The 20494-nt window shown below is 36.5% G+C and overlaps 1 protein-coding gene across 7 annotated transcripts in view; it reads right to left on the bottom strand.

Annotated features, from left to right (window-relative positions):
- Nucleotides 1-20494, bottom strand: part of CNST (consortin, connexin sorting protein) — a 116389-nt gene that overhangs the window by 83694 nt on the left and 12201 nt on the right. For 2 of the 7 annotated variants that reach the window (XM_058533563.1, XM_058533570.1), the window contains exons 2-3: nt 12940-12996; nt 572-638 (exon numbers count right to left, since the gene is read on the bottom strand). The exons of 2 other annotated variants lie outside the window; for them this stretch is intronic. The gene's annotated coding sequence lies outside the window, so the exon portion shown is untranslated. The remainder of the gene's footprint in view (nt 1-571; nt 639-12939; nt 12997-20494) is intronic. 3 more of the 7 variants (XM_058533564.1, XM_058533566.1, XM_058533569.1) reach the window with 2 other exon arrangements.

Here is a 20494-nt window from a genome sequence, read left to right as displayed (position 1 = left end):
TTCTGTAATCCATATAAATTAGGCCTAAATACGATTCTTCTTCAGAATTAGGATGCAACCTCAAGTTTAAATTTGATAATTTATAGTCAAACCGAAATTTAGAGGAAGACAGTTACCAAAACAATAAGGAATTCTACTAACCCCAAATTCAAATTTGGCTACTCATAGTCAACTCAGAATGGAGGAAAAAAGTCACCACACCCATGTGTTATTGTGTTTATTACAGTGATTACATATCACTTTACGTTTTCCTATCTTACATCAATGCTAAATCTATAGTTTTCTGTGATTAATGCTTTGTTTAGACATATGTACCTCTAGGTAATATCCAGTATACCAGGAATCAAAAGTATGCCTCAGAGGAATGACTCTCAAAAATTTTGCAACAAACAAGAAACTCATTTTTCATTGAGATCCTATACACACAAAATACACATATACAACTGACACAAAGTTATCTTAAAGCCTAACACACATGAAGCATTCTAATACATTCTCCATCCTATTCAATACTATTTCCTATTTTTTTAAAAAGCTGATCAAGATCCACTAGGTTGATTTCATACCCCACCTTGACAACAGCAATGTGATAAGGCAGTTTCTAGCAATCAGCAGTATCTCAACTCCAGGACCGCCATCTGAGGACCAGAGAAGTTTACAATTATCTCCATATTGCTTCCTTATGAAACTCAGACATAAATTTCACTTAAAATGTTGTCCCCATAATTTCAATATAACAACTTTTGCTAATTTATATCATTCCTCTTGCATTAAAATTTAGCTCTACTACTAACCTTGATTTGAGGTCCCTTAGCTGACATCTTCAGCTTTCAGCTATATTCTATACCTATGCTATCCTATTATGGTAGCCACTAACCACATAGGGCTACTGAGTACTTGAGATATGAACAGCGAGACTGAGGAACTGAATTTTTATTTTTATTTAATTTTAATTAATTTATATTTAAAAACAGATATTGATCAGTTATTGAAAAGTACGTAAGTTTGGAACAAATTGGGTATATGAATCTGTTTTTTCACCGGTAAATTTTAGGAAATCTAAACGCAGATCAAGCATTTCCAATGAAAAATGTGTCCAAATTGAAATACTTACTATGAACACAAAGAATGTAAAACAGCTCATTAATAATTTTAAATACTGAGTACATATTGCAATGACTATTTTGATCTACTGGGTTAAATAAAGTCTATTGTTAAAATTAATTTCACCTCTTAAAAAGTTTTTGTAATGTGGTTACTAGAAAACAAAATTTCGCATACAGCTCACAATATATTTCTGTTGGACAACACTGCCCTCCCTGATACTGCCTTGACAGTGCCACCGTAGCCAGGCACAGCTTATGGTGAATCACTCCATTCCAGATTCCTTCTTGCTAATACAAGTTATGCTGTAGGCATTTCCTGGCTATAGACATTATTATTACCATAATTAAACAAGGTAAATACTTACTGAAGGAAACAGATACTATATGTTTTAAAATTAATTTGTAAGTACTTATTTATATCCTATTTTCAGGATGTAAACCCCAGGATCGTGACGTTCCTTTTTTTTTTTTTTGTACTTCCTCATATTTAAAACATTCTTGGCACTTCATAAATGTTGAATAGTAATTATAATGAGTAAGACAGCCTTACATTAACCTTTCTAAATACTTTAATTTCTATATAATAGTACAGTACTACAATAATAAACCAGATGGTTTTACTATTTCCTTAATAAGAAAAAAAGCACAATTCATAATAAGGAATTCATTCCTTTTGATTTTTTCTGAGAAAGATTCACCCTGAGCTAACATCCACTGCCAATCTTCCTCTTTTTTGTATGTAAGCCACCACCACAGCATGGCCACCGACAGATGAGTGGTGTAGGTCAGTGCCCAGGAGCCGAACCCAGGCTGCTGAAGCAGAGCCGGCTGAACTTAACCACTAGGCCATCGGGGCTGGCCCTGGAATTCGTTCTTAACATAAAAAAGAAAAGTCATAGAAGAGAAAATTTATGCCATAAGATAAGAAGGAGGATAAAAATGTGACCAAGTATATAACAAGACTACAAGAACATGAAAGGAAAAACAAGAAAAATAAATAATTATAGTCAAATGTGAAGGTAATGATTCTAAGGGAGAAAACAACAAACAGATTTCTATTTAGGCAGAGAAAGCATTCTTAAAATATGAAGATATTAACTGAAACTACATGACTCATAAGCCCAAAACAACCTTGGGGCAGATAAGTTCAGTGGAAGGAAGCATAATTTCTTTCATTTTCTTCAGTCCTCCCTTTCACAATGGGGCTCAGTTCAAGATAGCTTACACCACTACAGAGGCTTTGAGTTCAAAATCCATTACATAAACGGAAACGACAGGTCAAAAGCCTCATCATGAGCACATCAAGCAGTGCAAAAACAGAGTCATCTCTCTCTTTTCCCTCTCTCTTTATACACAGACATACACAAGTTTTACTTAAAGAAACAAAATAGAAGCAAATCTCTAAAACAGTACAACCTCAAGGACATCTTCAAACATCCATAAACAAGTATTTTTAGCAATAATTTCTAACATTTTCTTCATTTAACAATCATTAACTAGAAATTTTGCCTATTTCAGGGTAACTGAATTCATGATTCAAAATGTTCCTAGAAGTGAACTTCTATATCACTTGAAGATAAAGGGTGGGCAAATCACAGTATATGAAATTATCAGTTAGCAACACAAGCATCTTCTTTAGTTAGTTTCACAGAGTTAATATCACACACATAGAGGGAATCGCATTTTAGAGGAAGGAGTCATTTCCCTAGGTTCACACTTAAGTTGTGTTTATTTGGTTTTAAATGCTTTGTTATAAAACATATTGCAACCACACTTTGAAGCCACAACCAGTAGAATTTAAGAACTTGAAAATAATTCTTGGTTCAGACCATAACCATCCCTTTTAAAACAAAAATTATGTTTACTGCTACATATCTACTATATATCTTCAGGGAAACTGTCTTACTAATTTTTAAACTTTGAGCACTTTGCTACACAACTAGTGATATAAAGTAACCTATCTACACTTGAATCACTAAAGACGCACATAAAACTATATATTTTGCTTTAAAATGATAATTGTTGTTAATATAGTGGCAAGGGCAAATAATTCATTAGAACTTTCCCTTAAGAGGCATCACCAAATAGTTAGCATTATCTGAATAAAACGCTAACTATCAGTAGTAATCAACAGTGACTTAATACTTACTAAGTATCCGGCAGTATTTCAGTAATATATATATATAAAATTTAATCCTCACACAAGTCCTAAAAAGTAGTTCTATAATTATATCCACATCACAGAGAAGGAAATAGCAACAGAAAGATCAAATAAATAGGCCAAGGTCACATAGCCAGTAAGTGACAAAGTCAGAATTCAAACTCAAAGGACCTGACTCCAGAGCCTATACCCTTAACCACTATAATCATTTTTATATTAATTTAAAAAATCAACTATTCTCACATCTATATTTTGTAAACACCAAATTGCTAGCTTTAAGGAGACAACAACAGGAACAATTTCTAGTATTTTGAAATGTTTTTCAGATACACAGAGTTTAGAAAATACATTGAGGCAAAATAAAATAAAACCCACCCATAAGACTATTTATTTGCTGTACTCTTTAAACGTGAACTCGTTTCTTTAGGTTTACACATTAATCTCTATAACATCTCTGTCAGAAACCAGCATCAAGAATTTGACATGGGGGCCGGCCCCATGGCGTAGCAGTTAAGTGCGCGTGCTCCGCGCTGGCGGCCCGGGTTCGGATCCTGGGCGTGCACTGACACACCGCTTGTCAAGCCATGCTGTGGCGGCATCCCACATATAAAGTAGAGGAAGATGGGCACAGATGTTAGCCCAGGGCCAGTCTTCCTCAGCAAAAAAGAGGAGGATTGGCATGGATGTTAGCTCAGGGCTGATCTTCCTCACAAAAAAAAGAAAAAAGAATTTGACATGGACTCTTGTACACATAGAATTTAATTTCTACCAGGCAGATCACAGGTATGTAGTGACCCAATCTCACAGCTAAAGGGGAAATAAAGTGCAAGAGTCTCCAAACTTTGATACTGTACCCCTAATGAGGAAAGAAATTGATCACAAATACACCCACTGTATGCATATTTGTTCAAAAGTTATAGGCTCATATACTGTACTAATATATATGTATATATCCATTTTTAAAATTTTGCAAAAATAAACACTAAGAAAGGACAAAAAAGTTCTACTTCTGGCAAGGGCAGACTAGCTCATTTCAGACAAACCCTCCTGATGATAACTAGAAAAGCTGGCAGAAAGCTTCAATTTGGAGGCTGAAAAAGCTGAGCAGAGGTTTTAGCAGACTTACAGAGCAGGCAGAAAAACTGAAGTTCGGGACCTGCTAAGAAGAGGGACGCTGTAGGCTTTCAAGTAGGACCTAAAAGGGTCACTCCCTAGAAGACAAGCTGAGCCTGAAATGACCAGCCCTCACAAGGACCAGGCCCAGCAGAATCACCTGTATCTCCAGATGAATTAAGATGAGCTGCCCTAACTTGACTGCCTGCCAGCAACATAAATTCTCTCTGGAAGAAGAAAGCCAACAAAGGCTCAAATTATCTCCACAAGTTTTCATCTATAATGCCCAGTATAGAATCCAAAATACCAGGCATACGAGAGGTCAAGATTTGACAAAAAACTGGGAGGAAAAGGAGTTAACAGAAACAGAGTCATAGGAGATCCATATATTGGACTTAATTTACAGGAACTTTAAGATAACTACTATTAAAATGTTCAAGGACGTAAATGGATAGGAGAGAAAATTTCAGAAGAGAACCGGAATTGATAACATATTCGTAAAAGCAAACAGTTTATCTGGTTTTTTAATCAAATCACTAGATTTGATTTTTTAAAAATCAGATGGATATTCTAGATCTAAAAAATAGAGTAAATGAAATTACTCTAGATAGGAACTCAAGGCTAACATGTATTAATTTCCAAAAGATTTCAGAACAAAGAAATGAGTGTATGATAACTTTTGAATTCACTCAAAACGGTGTCTAATAACTTTTTAATCAATTCAAGAAAACTTCATTTAAATGAGTCACTAAGGAGAAAAACAAAAAAACAGTAACTTTCCTAAACTCTATTTTCTACTTTTTAAATCCAATCACTGATATGCACTAAGCCTGGCTAAGCACACTTTAGTATCATGAACAGATCTTTACCTACAATATCTACTTCTTTTCTTACACTGATTTATGACTATTTTCTCTCTGTGATAGGTGTAGAATAAATATTAGACTGAATGAGAACTTACATTCAAAACTTCTAAATTATAACTAAATTATTGTTAGTGTAAGATAATAATTAAATACTGTCTTTGACACAAGCATGCCGACCTATATATTTGTGCCACCATCTACAGTCCTGGGTAACTTAAGAGCTGATACATTGCTAAAATGCCCAGCTGTTTATGTCTTGTTTATTTATCTCAAATCTCTTTGATGATTAACAAACAAGTGCTATCCTCAAGTCCCAAGGTTTATTTTGCAGCTACAAAGACAAAAAACAGAACATTGAATTCAATGATAGCAATGGATAACATGGAATTATATTCAAAGTATCTGAAAAAAATTTCACTACATTTAACTGCTAACAAATGAATAAACACTGTGCTGTACTTTGCAGGAGAGCAAGACAAAAGGAAGTTGGCTAATGGCTATAATAAAACCATAGCTCCAAATCATTAATCATTAGTGGGAATCATTAAATGTATCAGTAGGGATCTTCTGAAAGATTTTTAATCAGAGGAGTGACATGATCAGGTTTACATATTAGAAAAATCACTTGTGTTGATCATTAATAATATGAGATTTCTTTTCCTTTTTCCAGGATGAGAGAGAAAATGCTAATAGGCAAAGAAAGGAAGGGCCAGTAGAGAGGGAGAAGTTAAGGATAACAGGAGAGAGACAGCACTAAACAAAAGATGACGCAAAGACTGAGGAGGTGGGATGGCACCCAGGACATGGGCAGAGGGACTACCCTTAAACAGAGGGGCATGTTTTACATTGTGACAGAAGGATTGGGGGAGGGGCATTACACTGGAGTTAAATTGGAGGCATTTCCATTTCATGATATATCTTTCTCAGGGAAATAGGGAGTAGGATATCTGCTGAAGGGGCCTGGGGGCATTGGGAGCAGGGGCTTGGGAAGCACAGAGAAGGTTTAAAACAGTCCGTAGAAGATTGTAGGGCTTCTGCCAAGGGCCCACTGAAATTAGTTCTACTAAAAATTCAGGGTTTCCATTTTACTTGGTTATACACACTGTCTTCAAATCAATCTCATGATGCAAATAAACCACAAAATAGCAGGTAAAAGGAGATTCCTTTACCCTAACCTTCCAATGAGTACAAAATATCAATAGAAATGCTGGAATTTTCTCACTGTAATGGAAAGAGAGAGATTTCTTCAGTCTATTTCAACACCAATTGTCATTTGTACTCCTGTTCTTTATTTTGCACAGCTCTGTTATTCTTCTTCCTACCTCTTTATGTGGACAATTGAATGCAGTTGTAAAATCCTTGCCTCTGGTTTACTTCATTTAAAGAAAATGAGTTCTTAAAATCCTGACCTATATTGCAATTGTACTCAAATGTATGCCAGAATAATATTTTTAAAGTGATAGCACCTCATTTTAACCTGTCACTAAGATCTCACAAATGCTATTCAATAAACTTTCATGTTTTGCATACTTTAGAGATACTAATTCTAACATGCCACTTCTTCTGTTGAAGTCAGTTTCAAATTTCATCTTTTTTCTTCTTAGCAATTTGGGATTTTTCTACATAGATACAAGACTAAATTCTTATACCTAAATAAGAAAGTCAACATATTGATTTAGTGAATCAGAAAACTTGAGTTCTGATATTATCTCATTTCCAGGGATCTAAGTTTCCTCTAAGATGCTTCCTCACTTTAACATTTGATGATTCTAGTTATTAGTTCCCAAGTTATCTGTTATTTGTCTTTCACTGCTTCAAGTCTAAAACAAATATCACTTTCTAGTTCATTATTATGAGAGTTGTAATCATTTCTTATCTACTTAAAAAGCACAGTTACAGGCAAACTTGCACATTTTCTTCTGCCACCTTTATTGTCTGCCTTTCCTTATCTTGAAAAACAATGATATAAGGTTGCCCTTTCAACGGGAATATGATGCTCCTGCCCCACATCCAGGAGAATGAGAGCCTTGAACTGTTTGCGCAATACAGGTGCTTATTCTTTGTTTTTTTAATCCAGGGCTCTTTGTAATCAAAAGCACACATTTGCCAGCATTAAAGGTTTAGTAGGAGGACATGGAACAATAAATCTCCACGTGGAGAATGAACTTTGACCTCAGAGGTGGAGTGCTTTAACTGAGCTAACCTGATGTTAACGTAATCAACGGTAACTGTCTACTATGAATAAAATATGCTTACTAGATATAGTGGGGGAACAGAGAGACAGATGAGACACAATTCGCCATTCAGAGTTTATACTCTAATAGAAAATGGCTGAAACCCTGTCCTACTCTTCTTTGTCCCCAAAAAAAACCTTTGCTACAGATAAGAATATGGTAAAATGACAGGCAAGTTCTTTCAGAACTCAGAGGAAGGAAAATTACTTTTACTTGTGGGGAGGGCGTAATATGTGAATATTTAAGAATATTCAATTCTCTTAAATAAGGAAGAGAAATGAAACTAAGAATAGAATCAAACAGCTTGACATGTTAGATACAGAAAAAGTAAATAGAGCATACGTGTGTTAAACACAGATAGGAAGGAATGAAAGAACCAAAGTGCACCAAACACTCATAACACCATATATAAGACATCAAATACTCATGAAGGTATTGATATTTATAAGTTATTAAATCAGCCACCCATTGGTAACACTCACTCTAGACCTACACGCCTTTTGCCCAAGAAACAGATGAAATGCAGAGCTGCTCCTCACGCTAGCTGGGGGACAACAGCACTGGCCAGGTGTACTTGTCCCTGTTTCTCTGACAAGGGGAGTGTTGGCTCCAGGCACCTTCAGTCTGTTGGGCTGCCTTGCTCATCTTCAACGCTGGTCCACACCACCAGCCGGGAGGGCTGATACAGCAGAGAGAGGACAGGACATATCACTGGGTAACCCAGCTCTCAGGTGGTGTGGTCCTTCCACTCCCCTTGCACCCTATCCTAAGTACACGGAGAGGCAATTTCAAGAGAAGAAACAAACATGAGCAAAATAAAAAGGTGAGCAAACACAGGGCACGTTTTAAGCACAGCAAACAGCTGGACTTTGGAATAGGAGTGCTGTGGGAAGGTGAGATTGATAAATTGAGGCTGGGCTATATCATGATGATAAAAGAATCTAAACTAGTGCTTCTCACACTACCTATTGTGTTTTTTCTTCCAGTAGGCCATGAATCATTTACTAGAAAAAAGGAGAAAGACATAAAACACAAACTCAATTTTTAACATCATTATATTCAGATAAAATTTACTCTGTTGAAATGCCATGGAAGTTTCTGAACACTCTCAATCTCCGTAGTGATTTCACTGCAGAGAGGTAACAAACTATCTGGTGGACTGTCACCAGACCAATGACCATAATTTGAGCAGCACTGATTTAGACTTTCTGTGGTTGGGACTGAGAAGCCATTAAAGGCTTCTGAACAAGAGGCCAGGCTATCAGATTTGTGCTTTATGCAGACTAATCTGATGGTGATATACATGACGGAGCAGAGAAGGAGAAAGTGCATTAGAGGTGAGATGAGTGAGGCGATCCTCATTGAGTATGACAGTGGTGGGAATAGAAACGAGAAAGACTATGGAGGCAGAATGAACAGTCTGGATTCCTGACTAGATGTGGAAGGTAAGAGACAGAAAGGAATGAGGTTCTCTCTTAGACTTGGATCCCAGAGGACTGGGAGACAGTGGTGTACTGAAAGAGGAACACAGGAGGAGGAAGTATTCCATTTACCAGGCACCTTCTTCCCAGTCACAGCTTCTCTAGCTGCCTATCCCATCACCTCCAAATACACGTCCCTCTTCCCTCGGGTTGTCAGTAATCGATGGGGAGAGACAGACAACAGCTAGGAGAAGGCAGATGAAAGACAAACAAAAGCAGCAAAGTTGTATTTTTGTGAAGGTTGTTATTCTCTGTGTGAAGTTAGTAAATTTGATCATTCTTACCATATGTATCTAAAAGTTTCATCTCAGTAAAAATAAGAAGTACCTATAAAATGTTAACAATTTCATTCCTGACTGATACAAAAGTTTATAATTATCTTCTTTTGAACTTTAACCAAAAACAACTCTACAAATTCAAAAGGTATTAAATTAGAGTGGATACCATTAAAATTATGAGAAATCATACACATTGAAAAAATACTTTTGCCTATATTAGCAGCTATCTCATAACATTTCGCCTGTGAAACATTCTTTCTCCCTGAAGAATCCAGTTCAGACACATGAAGGAAAATAACATCAAGTGGGCCGCTATTAAAGGGAATCAGCTCAAAGCTAAGTAACATTTCTCCAAAGTCACAAAGAACATTATCATCTAACAGAACTGAAGGCCAAATTCATTCGTATTTTGTGAAAGAAATGATATGAATAAATTATATCATTTCTTATAAGAAATAAGGCCCTTAGGCCCTTTCACACTTCATATGTTTTTTTCCCCGGACAGGTTTCTCAGTATTTTACAGTTCTACCATAACACAAAAAAGAGTATTTAAAACTTGTTTCATGATCTGCCTCAACAAAATCTTTATTCATGTTATTCCTATTGTCTCTTGTTTGATAGCAAATTTCTATCAAAATGAAATCATCAGGATTCCAGATTATTTCTATTACCCTTTTCTCTATCCTATTTTGCCATTATGTCCTTTCTCTCACCATTATCTTTATTATTCTACTAGTTGCTAAGTTCAGAATTTTCTCACTTCTAAAAGGTTAGAGAAAAGCATATTATAAGATAGTAAACTGTAATTTACACCTAAGACTCAAGACCTCTGTCTTGGTATAAAATGCTATTTATAACTGACATGCTGTCTACAACTAATCTCTAAGGGGAAAAACTTCATATATTTGTTATGGACTATGAAGTAGAAAGATACTTTGACGCAAAAAGAACAAAAAAGAAAGAGTGTGCTACAAGTATTTCAAACTGAGTACCTTTAGTTGCTGATCAGCACCACTTAGCTAAATACTAACAGCTAACACTTACTAGGCAATTAGGATGTGCCAGGCACTGCACTTTATATGCTAAGCATTGTACCTTATATTATTACATTATTATTAGTTCATTTAATCCTCAGAATTACTCTATGAAGAACATAAATTTATTCCCATTTTTCAGAGGCAGAGAAGCTTAAGTAACTCAGTCAAGGTCACAGAGCTAGCAAGTGACTAAGTCAGGAGTCAAATCCAGGTTTCAGAGCTCATGCTTTACGTGTGCCCTACAGCTTTTGAGCAAGAGAAATTAGGCAGGGATAGTATATTGCAGAGGTTTGAGTGTTCTGGTGAAATTAAAAACTCTTTATCTTACGTATTAGGCAAAGCAGTAAAGAAATTCCTTAATTATTACCACTGATAAGTGACAGAATTATCTTGGCTTTTTTAGCTCTGATTTGTATTTGATAGCCCCAATTTGTATCTAAGGATAGAGTGAAAAGTTAGAAATAATCTTCAACTGTGTCCCTATACCATCTGTGCACATTAAATACTCATTTGACAAGCTCAGCGGATAGATTTTCATTTTAAAGTAGTTTCAATTTGCATCAAAAGAGCACTCAACTATTAAGATTCTAAAAAATTAAAGTATATCTCATTAACAATAATTATTTAAAAGCTACCTTTATGTGTGGCCTTCAATAATTTAAATAAAGCCACAGTTATAATTAATACAGCACCAGAAAAACTCCTCCATATTAAGGGGGGAGACTAGAATAAATCCTGTGATCTTAGATTGGAATTTGAGGTATCATGTGAACTCATGTTTTTTAAGATAGATATAGAAATAAATGTATGTGTGCATCATATACACTTACATATAGTTCCTAGCTCTGCACACTGAGAACATCTAGAAGCAATGAATCAGTACCACTGAGCATAACTAGCACCCAGATCTTGGTTTCTAAAGATCATCCTCCACTAAAAGAACCTTTGATCCTTTGACAAATGGCTAATTCCAACACTAGTGGGAAAGCAAAGTACAAGATGAACTTGGAATACTTTGTGGTGCCAAAAAGAGAAGAGGGGCATAAACATGGGGAGATGTCAAAAGGACAAAGGAAATAGCCTGAAGGGGCTCCCACTGGCAAAACATGAAACAATTTGAGCATCAAGATATTAACAGATTATAATCCACTGATAAAATAAGAATCCATGAGTTCATACTCATATAAATAATAAATAAATAGGCGAGAATGGAAAACTCCTTAGTAGAACGCCAACTAATAAATGTAGAAAGGATAATGGTTATAGAAAAATTGCCACTTTGCAACCATCATAGTAAGAACTGATTCAGGCAAGAATCATTAACTGATGTCAAAACTAGTGGGTACAAGTTTAATCTGACAAGCTCCACCTTAAGCAAGTGACTCAAGTTAAGATAACCAAAAACGGGACAAACGGACATGAGCCTATAATTCCACTTCTTTGGTGTTCCTGCCAAAGATGCATAACCTAAATCTAATCATTTGGGGACATTCTTCAAAATAACTGCCCTGTCCTCAAAAATATCAAGATCAATAAAGAAGAAAGACTGAGGAATGTTCCAAATTAAAGGAGGCTAAGAAAACATGACAACTAAATGCAATGTGATCTTGTGTTGGATCCTGGACTGGGGGGGGGGGGGGCGGAGACAGATATAAAGGATATTATCAAGACAACTGTCAAAATTTGAATATGGACTACAGACTAGATAACAGTATTATATCACCATTATATTTCCTGATTTTGATAACTGCACTGTGGTTATGTAAGAGAATGTCCTTGTTTTTAGGAAATTCGCCTTCTAATATATTTAGAAGTAAAGGACATGTCTGCAATGCACTCTGAAATGGTTCAGAAGAAAAATCTGTGTCTATGTGTATGTGTGTAAATGTGTAACATAAATATTTATACACAGAGAGTGGTAGAACACAAATGATAAAGCAAAGGAGGCAAATGGTCAACAACAAGTGTATCTGTGTAAAGGGTATAGGGGAGTTCTTTATTCTATTCTTAAAACTTCTCTATAAGCTTGAAACCATTTCAAAAAGTTATCCCAAAAAACTTCATATTTCTCTAATTTCTTATTTTTGGGGGGAACCTTTAAAAGATTCTCTTTTATTTTTAGAATATTTTATTTTAGATGAATCAGTGACGAAGTCTTATTCATAATCTTCAACATTAATAATGCATTTTAAAGTCTACCCTGCTTCTTTTCCTAAAGTATATAGGAATGAACTATTTCTTCCAAGAATACTCAACTTGATGTTAATTAACAGCATTTCAGAATAAATTATTTCTCAAGTGAGAGGACATACCCTAAACATAGCTATAGCTAAATATGTCCTTCTAATTTTAAAGAATTTTTATCTTCCCACAACTCCTTTACAAGTAAATACCACTCAGAAAATTCTATTCCCAGAAAAGACTTCAGAAAAATATTAACACAGTACAACCATTCTTGCTATATAAAATCTTCCTTGAATTATTTTCACACTTAAAAAAAATCTTCACAGGTCTAGAAGAAATCTGGCAGAGAAAACTGAGTTTTAAAAAAGCAGGTGTGGCATTTGGTGGGGGAGATATCACTGGAAAAAAGGGCAGAGAGAGAGAGAGAGAGAGAGATAACATGTGTAAGGTAAATTGGTGGTATGGTGGGGGATATTACCTGTCTTCTGATTCTGCAGCTGGATGTTGCCTTCCTCCCTGCCAAGGAGTTTGCAGCCTGTAATGGAATCCATTTAAACAATCACGTACTTTACAAAGGACCCAGAAAACATTCTCTGAAAGATTGTGATGGATGCGGATACAATATGGAGATAGTCACAAAGATTTATCCAATATGGTGGTTACCATATCCGTGGATGGGATTGGTCAAGGAAGAAAAGCACACAATTACAAGGAAAAAACAGGACAGAAATAGCACCTGAAGGCAGATTGCTCAGGGAAGCATAAGGATGTGAGTGGATGTTCTGATGAACTAAATTCTTTTTAGTGCTATAAATAAACCTTCAGAAAGACACCCACGTTCTCAAAATTAAATCCATATATATCCTCAATCTTTAGAAAATAATAATTCAATTAGTAACAGTAATAAAGGGACTAAAAAAATAGTTTCCTTTGGCACAGAGTCAATCATTATTTGAGGGCCTATTATGTGCAAAGTACTATAAAAGTTAATAGAATCCATTTAGAAAGATAGAGAAATATGTCTGAAAATAGTGCCTTGGGCATCCTGAATTAGTCTTTACAAATCAGAGAACTTAACTGTTCTTATCTTTTTCTCTGGCCTTTAAACTAAGGTATATAAACAAGTACGTTGGTAAAATGGCAAAATAATGTCCTGCTGATGGTGTAAATTGTAAAATGTTTAGTGATTATTTTTATTTTACTCAATAAAAGATTTCAATAATTTTATGCATTCATTTCTTTTCTGACTGAACGCACTTTAAATGCTACAAAAGCCTAATATTTACATGTCAAGAATGAAATCTACACAGGCTTCAAAAGATGATGGGTTATTTATTTTCTTTAAAATCTAAGGAAAGCATCAATAAAACAGGCAACTGGTAATGTTATACCTCAATACAAAATTTAGAAATTCAGTACAGTTTATTACTATTTTCAAGAATATAATTCCCCATCATTCCTAAGTACCAGACGTTCCATTTCAAAACATGAAGCAAAGAATAGAGACAGGATAGAGCAAAATGAAAGAAAGCCCTGATTTTGGAGTCATTCTCTCTGCACTTCAAAATCAGGCTCCTAGGGGCTGGCCCAGTGGCGTAGCGGTTAAGTTCACGCACTCCGCTTTGGTGGCCCGGGGTTTGCTGGTTCTGATCCCCAGCGCAGACATAGGCACCGCTTATCAAGCCATGCTGTGACGGTGTCCCAGATAAAGTAGAGGAAGATGGGCACGGATGTTAGCTCAGGGCCAATCTTCCTCAGCAAAAAAGAGGACTGGCAACAGATGTTAGCTCAGGGCTAATCTTCCTCACAAACAAAAAACAGGCTCCCATACTTATCAGCAGTGTAATTTTAGTCAAATTAGTCCAACTCTACGAGCCTCAATTTCTTTTTTTTTTTTAAAGATTTTATTTATTTATTTTTCTTCCCCCCAAAGCCCCAGTAGATAGCTGTATGTCATAGCTGCACATCCCTCTAGTTGCTGTACGTGGGATGCGGCCTCAGCGTGGCCGGAGAAGCAGCGCGTCGGTGCGTGCCCGGGATCTGAACCTGGGCCGCCAGCAGCGGAGCTCGCGCACTTAACCGCTAAGCCACGGGGCCGGCCCGAGCCTCAATTTCTTTGCTGTAAGAATGAAGTGAGGTCATGTATGGAAAACGTCTAAGGCCATCCATAAAGATAAGTTAAGAACGCTCTGGTAAATAGTCCCTGTATGTCAAGACAGTCATAAAATCCCATGCTCCAATTAAAAGAGCAACTACCTGATCAGAGATCTTCCTTGCCATGTATTCTAAGCAGAAATTTAGTTTTACTTACTCTGCTTAGGACTCTGTGATTTCCAAATCCGAGTTACTCTCTCCTTCTGTAACTCCTGTTAGGTATACATTAGATTTTCTTACTATATGATCTACACCACTTAACCCCTCTTTAATAATTTCTCTTTCGGGCCGGCCTCGTGGCTTAGCGGTTAAGTGCGTGCGCTCCGCTGCTGGCGGCCCAGGGTCGGATCCCGGGTGTGTACCGAGGCACTGCTTCTCCGGCCATACTGAGGCCGTGTCCCACATACAGCAACTAAAAGGATTTGCAGCTACTGGGGCTTTGGGGGAAAAAATACATTAAAAAAAAATAGTAATAATTTTTCTTTATATTTTTGCACTGCAAACGGGAGCCTGAATTCAGAATCTAACTTCACAAATATCATCCACTTAACTACATCTTACTTCAGTTGTGTATAATTTGCTTGCTCAGTTTATCTCTGTGACTTTTATTTCTAGAAGTCATATATAGTACTATGTAAAATGTCTTTAATTTTTGGATAGTATCTTTTTCCTTTTCCATGTTTTTTATCCCACATTTTTAATATTTATTTTAAAGTCAGAAAATGCTCATTCTTTTAAGTTCTTGGAAGTCTACATCCATTGTTTGTTGTTTCTGTCGACTCTTGCTCATGGTGGACTATTTTGTAATTTTGCATAATGAGCTCCTCTGCAGTGAGGGGCTTCATGTGTGGGAATCTTGCACAGGCTGATTTAAGGATCACTTCTTCCAGAGTGCTTTTGCTTTTGCCAGATATCCCAGTGTGTGTTACCAGCCAGGGCCAGTTTTTATATTAATTCTCAGCTGAGGAAAGCATTACTATGAACCCCAAACCTCAGGGTTAATAGACCTGTGGTTACAAATTCTCAGGGAAGCCCCTTTCTTCAATGGAATGCCAAGGCAGAGACAGAAAAACTTCTTATCTCTTTGCTACTGGGCGGATATCGCCCCCTGCCCAAATCCATCACTCTTGAGAACAGAGATCTCTGAGGGTCCTGGTTGTATGTGAAGCTCTCAGTTCCAAGGCCCTATGCAGGTTCCTTGGCTCAGTCTTAAGGTCTCCTGTTCTGTCCCCACGTGGCAGTTGAACTTCAAGCCTATGGGATAACCGCCCCCATCTCGTTCTCCTAAAATAGCTGTTTATAATATGCAATATTTATCAAACATTTAACAAATGCCAGGTACTATACTAACACTTCACACATCTTATTTCACTGCATTCTCACAAAAATCCTACTATTTCTCCCATCTTACAGATGAGGAAACAGAAAGAGAGAGAAGTAACTTGCTCAAGCTTATGTAGCAAGTAAATAGCAGAACTGAAATTTGAACCCAGATCTATGTGAATTTGGACTGTGCACTGTAATTACCACATACTGCCACTTCTCAAAACTTCTTCCTAGGGCCTAGGCTAATGCTAGATGCAGAGTAGTCACTCAAGGACTGTCTGTTGAATGAACACATTCTCCTTCAGTGTGTAAGTTTGTTATGGGAAACCCTGAGAACAATTAAGCATTTGGTAGATTTTTAAGAGTAGAAATCATGTTGGATGGCACTTCCAGTCATGTTTTATACTTGAATTACAATATTAAAATGTCTGTCTTCTTGACTGTTTGTGAAATCATGAATTTTCTAGTGATAGCAAGATGTATAACATTGAGGGTTTGATAATTGTGACATTTGTCATCACTTTCATCATCATCATCGACACAGGGTCACTCCTTGAGAAGAACTCCCTCCTTGGATTCCTAGTGGAGAGCACACATACAGAACCTAGTAGGCAGCAAGGCATAATAAATAAATATTTAACAGAAAAAGTAAAGAGGAAAGAGTAAAAGCTGACCAGGGATCTGCAAAGTCACAGGATGATAAACGCACATTTTCTGGTAACATGAACTCATTCCAAAAATTGAAGGGGGAGGGCAGATACTAGTTTTATGTTAAAAACAGATGACATAGAGCAGAATATAAAAAATATAAAATTCAAAAAAATCTTAGGTTCCAATAGATGACTTCATGAAATCTTTAAGTTTGATGTTAGGAATAACCGTAATAACAGAGTATGAGAATAATAACAAATATTTATACAGTGCTTACTCTGCGCCATGCATACGTTAACTCATTTATCCTCACAACAAACCTATCAGGTAGTTACTATTGCCCATTTTATGGGTAAGCAAACTGAGACACTGATAGGTTCAGCAACTCATCCAAGGTCAAACAGCTGCTGGACCTGGGTCTCGAACCCAGGCCGATGGGCTCCAGAGTCTATGCTGCCTCTGATGGCCATACACAGGGTGGAATTGGAGCTGGGTGATGATGAAGAGTTTGGAGACATTAGAAGGAGGAAGGGAAACTGCAAGAATCTTTATTATTTGGCCTTAGAAAAGTCCAGTCATAGTTTGAGGCAACAGCTAATACAGAATCTACACTAAAACATTTCAAAGACATTTTTTAAAATGAAATAAGCACTGTATCTTTTAAAGTGTCAAGTGGACACTGTCTCGAGTTTGCTTATTTATTGCTTCAGGCTTTTTCACAAGTTGTTTCACGCATGTATATTATTTCCCAAGTAGAATTCAAGTGCCTGAAGCAAGAGAATGTGTGTTATTTCTTTTGCACCGTTACCACAACACAGCCCTAGGCACATAACTGCTTAATGAATGCTTGTTCAACTGAACTAAAATCCCAAAGTCTCTCTTTCACTACCTCTTACCTAAGGAAATAGATTTGGAAAAACTGGTTACGTCACTTAAAATAATATTTAAAATTTATTTAACAACAAAATCCCACAAATATTTTCTGGTAGGAAACAGAAATAGAGGAGAAACTCCAAAATAGAGAGCATTTTTGTCACTGAAAGATTAAATATGATAAGGACAAGTCAGCAAGTTCCAATAAGGAAGCATGAATTAGGGGGGGGAAAGAAAAAAAAGCGAATGAATTAAATTAAATGAGCCCAGTCTACTTTCTTTTTTGTGTGTGTGAGGAGATCGGCCCTGTGCTAACATCTGCCAATCCTCCTCTTTTTTTGCTGAGGAAAACTGGCCCTGGGCTAACATCCGTGCCCATCCTCCTCCACTTTATATGGGACGCCACCACAGCATGGCTTGCCAAGCAGTGCGAGCCCGGGATCCGAACTGGCAAACCCCGGGCCGCCGCAGCAGAGTGCACGCACTCAACCGCTTGTGCCACCTGGCCGGCCCCATGAGCCCAGTCTACTTTCTGGCCTAGAAAATTTTGAGTCTGTAATTACAAATCCTTGCTGCTCATGCTATGCAAATTAAAAGATAAAGTGTAAATATTCAAAGAAAATATAGAAAAATTGTTTTAAGTTCTTTTCAAAAATAGAGATGAGAAAAATGGAATTAGACCAAGGTCAAATTTATTTTAACCTAGCCTTTCCATTTTTTTCCCTTCAACTACAATTTTACTTGAAAAGTTTACCTTCTCACATTCTTGACTGGATTTCTCCACTACAGAAAAACATAAAAGATAACTCCATGCCCATTTAAAAGGCAAAATGAACAATCTACGAAACAAATGGAATAAAACCAGTTCCAATAAGAATTATGACCACCCTTAATGAAATTAAGAAAATACATTACTTATGAATAGGACTGTCCTGAAATTTTAAAGGTACAAGACTAAAATAATAGTAGAGTAACCTCAGAGGTCCAAGTGAAAGTGAAGATATACTGAGAATCTGAATAATAGGTATAACATAGTGGATGGAGTATATAGGACATCACCCAGACTACTGAGTTGCAGAGTAACCTTAGCCCAAAGTTCAATTCAAAAACAGACACAGAGAATGGTCAGAGGGTCTAGAAAGAGAATTAGAATAAGCAGGTAAAACTAGGAGAGGAAAGAGTCTACATAAAGGAGTGACATGGGAGGAGGGGAGCAGGGGGGATGAACAACAGAGTCATAATAATGATACAACAGGATTTGGTTGTACTGCTTAAACTTCTATTTCATAAGAATTACCAATTTTGAAGATGTTTTAACCACAAAAACATTTGCACCTGAATGAGTCTCTTAATACACGTTCATTTCCTTACTACAAGAAAGGTGTCCACCTTAGCAATCTTCAAATAAGCTATAACTTGGCAATGTCCCATTAAAAATCAGAGGCAGGGGGCCAGCCTGGTGGTGCAAGCGGTTAAGTGTGCATGCTCCGCTGCGGTGGCCTGGGGTTCGCCGGTTCAGATCCCAGGCGCGCACCGATGCACCACTTGTCAAGCCATGCTGTGGCGGCGTCCCATATAAAGTAGAGGAAGATGGGCATGGATATTAGCCCAGGGCAAGTCTTCCTCAGCAAAAAAAAAAAAAAAAAAAAAAAAGAGGAGGATTGGCAGATGTTAGCTCAGGGCTGATCTTCCTCACAAAAAAAAAAAATCAGAGGCAGGATAGTTTCTAAGAAGATAAAAATTGAAAACAATATTTAAAACTTTTTAAAGTAAAAATGGTACTTTATTTGTTTCATGTTAGAACAAGACTTCCAAATGTTTCCACTCTGGCGCTTGCCTGAATTTTGAAGGCCAAGTTTCCATCGCTCCCTAAGGCAAAGTTAATGTCCTTTGCTAAGATTTACTGAGTCCTACTAAGTACATTCCACCAGGTTCAGTGCAGTGTATGTGGTGGGTAGGAGCAGGAGAGGATAGCTTAAAAAGAATTAAGAGGTGTAACCTGTGTCCAAGGTCAAGGAGATAAAGCACATATACAAGAAACAAACAACAGTAAAGGGCAAGGTATTAGTGATGATTGAGAGTAGGTGAAAAGAAAAAAAGTGATAAAGCATAAAAGAAAAAAACAATGAGCTGCAAATTTTGAAATCTGCATTGTAATCTAAGGCCTGTTAATAACTTGTTTGAAAAGCTTGGGCAAGACACCCCTCTGAGCCTTAATTTCTTCAGCAATAAAATCATGGGCCCTTTCAATTTTAACTATGTATGCCACTATTTCTCTTGAATGGCTCTACTAAAAGCAGTAATTATGATGGTCCTTAAGTGTTGACAAATTATTTTTACTTATAATCTCACTTAAATATGTAAAAACAAAATTTTTATGTGCTTATAACTCCAATACAACTATTAAACCAGACAAATTTAAAAATTAATACAAGCAATAAAAACACCAATAAAAATATCAATTTAACATGATGCTGCCCCATAAAAATTAAATTTCTGTTCACAACTTGAATATGGTATCTATTGTGATGACACAGTTCTTTCAAATTCAGCACCTCTGCTTATCAGGGGCACCTGAGAACTCAACTCTCCCACACTTTTCTCTACTTACTACTGCAAAACCTTTGTTTTTACAACATGCTGTGATGTTGCCCCAAAGGCATCATTTATTAATTTTACCCCCATGATTATAAACAGAAATGCAAACTTGGGCATTGAAATCCCCTATTGGAATGTTGTTTTAAGGTGTTGGTCATGATCATCTTGAATAAGCTTATACTATTTTCCTTTAGCTTATCATCAAAATGAAAATAGGGAATTTAAAAAATTCTAATTATTTTTTTCCTTTTTGTACTTCTCTGTATTTTATACGTTTTCTATGATAAACAAGCATTTTTCAATTGAGTTTAACTGATAGCTTTATTGAGATATAATTTACACATTTAAAATGTACAATTCAAGTTCTTAATATATTTATAAAGATGTGCAACTATGTCACAATCAATTTGAGAACATTTTCATCACCCCAA

The sequence above is a fragment of the Diceros bicornis genome, chromosome 38, assembly GCF_020826845.1.
Source record: "Diceros bicornis minor isolate mBicDic1 chromosome 38, mDicBic1.mat.cur, whole genome shotgun sequence".
NCBI classification, from domain to species: domain Eukaryota; kingdom Metazoa; phylum Chordata; class Mammalia; order Perissodactyla; family Rhinocerotidae; genus Diceros; species Diceros bicornis.
Note: the sequence above shows the minus strand (reverse complement) of the source record. Positions and strands in the feature narration are given on the sequence as shown.